Below are 2,178 nucleotides of genomic sequence, written 5' to 3'. Positions count from 1 at the left end.
CTGCCAAGTAAAGTTAAAGCTGCACCGCCGCATCACATACAGAGACACACACAGACACGCACGCCCGGGACGCTTTCTCTTTTTATCACGAATCAAACGATGCAGACGTGTTGAGCATGCACCTTCAGGTCGTCTCTCCTCGGGCTGGTTTTGGGGTGTTTTTTGGGGGAGGTAGGAGCGCTCTGAATGGATGTCTCAGCTTGTTAAAGCCACGACCTGCAGCATCGCGTCCGCTCCTTCCTCAACACGCCGCGCTGCTGCTGCTGCTGCTGCTGCCTGTGAGACATTCACCGCGAGCCGCCCGCCAGAGCCCGTCTGTGGCCGAGTTAATGTCAGTGATTTGTGCGTGGGGGTCTCCTGTGGTTTCACTGTTATCGCTGAGACCAAGCGTCACGGAGCTAGCAGGCTAGGAGGCTAGCGGCAGTTCATACGGACTGGAGGCAGCTAGCGAGCGGCTGCAGCGGCTTCCAAGCCCCGGTACTGCGGACTAGACGATGCCTCTGAAAGGACTGGAACGTGAAACGCACGCTGTGTCAAGATAGCCAACGTGGACAAATACTACTGTAAATGACAAAGTGAATTTCCAGTTCCACATTACAAAACGCAATGATGGTCTCTCTCTCTCTCACTCTCACTCTCTCTCTCTCTCTCTGTCTCTCAACTCCCAACTTCTTTCACGGGTCCGAAAGCTCCTGGCAAACTCCCACTGCTATTTTACCTGTTTTCCGTTTAAAATCCCGACTAGGGTGATCTGGTGAAGAACCGCTTTCTGGCAACACGCCTCAAAAACGGCGAAATGTGGGTGAAACCAGCAATAAGTGGGGGAAATATCCTCTATATATCAGTTACGAGTTTCCCTTAGGCAGACATTTTTGCTTTGCGAGAGCCTGAGCACCACGATGACAGCGGCTGCTGTATCCCTCCGCCGCGCACGGTGACATGACGGTCCCGCACAGCGGGAGATGCTGCGGGAGTCGCGCTGATGCGCGGCGGCGTTATCTTTATCTGCTTTTATTATCACCAACGCTGCATCTCAGGCTGCCGGCGCACTGCAGCAGCGCCGGCACGCCGCCGCTGCAAAACATGCATTCAAAACGCAGCATAAATCCATCCAGGGTTTGAAACAGTATGTAATCTGTCACTATACGCTTGTATTTATTAATAAGGTGTTACACAAGTGGATGCACTGACAACAGGTCTGACCAACTGTCTGCAGAGCTGATGATCCTTCAGATATTCTCTCAAAATATTTGTCAATTATTTGTCTTTGCTAGTTCATAAGGACCAATAAATTAGAAGAATGCATCACAGTCGCCTGTATGTTTTTCAGGGATCCAAACCATTTTCAAGTTAGGAGGGGCACAAAGGCTGAAACGTTTCAGTGGCATACAAATGTGACAAAATGACGGCTGCCAACGATGTCTCAAAGTAGAAATAAACATTTTAATTTTTATGTTAATATATTCACTACTTCGACTTAACTTTGTTCGATACATCCACAATACAGTCATCGTCGATGGAGCCGATCGCAGCTATAACGACGGGCAGGAGACACCCTGGTCACATCAAAAGTCCAGCACAGTGCAAACACTGTGAGACAGAAATACACACTCTCACATTCACACCTAGGATGATTTAGGATCGCCACTTAAGCCAGGTTTAGCGATATTTGCATGTTTTTGGACTGTGGGAGGAAACTTGGGTACCTGGAGGAAACATGCAAACTCCACAGAGAGAGGCCCAGCCCGGATTTGATCCCATGTCTCGCTCACCGTGAGGTGAGAGTGGTAACCACTGCTATCTATCTATTTTCCGGGACACTTTATTCAGTTTATCAGTTGTTCCCAGCTGACAGTGGGCCGAGGCCTGTACACTCCACACAGATCACCAGTCTGAACAGACATGCACGTCTATTTTAACACTGCGGCAGCAGGATACCCACTGCGCCACTGCATCCTCTTGCTTTTGTTGGTTCAGTAAATTCTGCTTACTTTTCCACTCTTAGTGTTGTTCTTCGGTTGGACATTTAATCATAGAATTTCCTCATCATTTGCTTCTTCAGCACAGAAAGTGAGCTTTCAGTTTAATCCCACGCAACACAAACAACAACACTATTCATGTCTATTCATATTATTTCAGTTTTTTACAGTTAAAAATAACGATGGATCAAAAACTTAC

At 48.2% G+C, this 2,178-nt stretch overlaps 1 protein-coding gene across 5 annotated transcripts in view; it reads right to left on the bottom strand.

Moving 5' to 3' along the window:
• Positions 1 to 875, bottom strand: part of tcf12 (transcription factor 12) — a 78,446-nt gene extending 77,571 nt beyond the window's left edge. For all 5 annotated transcript variants that reach the window (XM_030098106.1, XM_030098270.1, XM_030098180.1 and 2 more), the window contains exon 1: positions 719 to 875. The gene's annotated coding sequence lies outside the window, so the exon portion shown is untranslated. The remainder of the gene's footprint in view (positions 1 to 718) is intronic.
• Between the last annotated feature and the right edge of the window lie 1,303 nt (positions 876 to 2,178).

The sequence above is a fragment of the Salarias fasciatus genome, chromosome 1 (assembly GCF_902148845.1).
Source record: "Salarias fasciatus chromosome 1, fSalaFa1.1, whole genome shotgun sequence".
NCBI classification, from domain to species: Eukaryota; Metazoa; Chordata; class Actinopteri; order Blenniiformes; family Blenniidae; genus Salarias; species Salarias fasciatus.
This window is presented reverse-complemented; position numbering and strand designations above follow the sequence as displayed.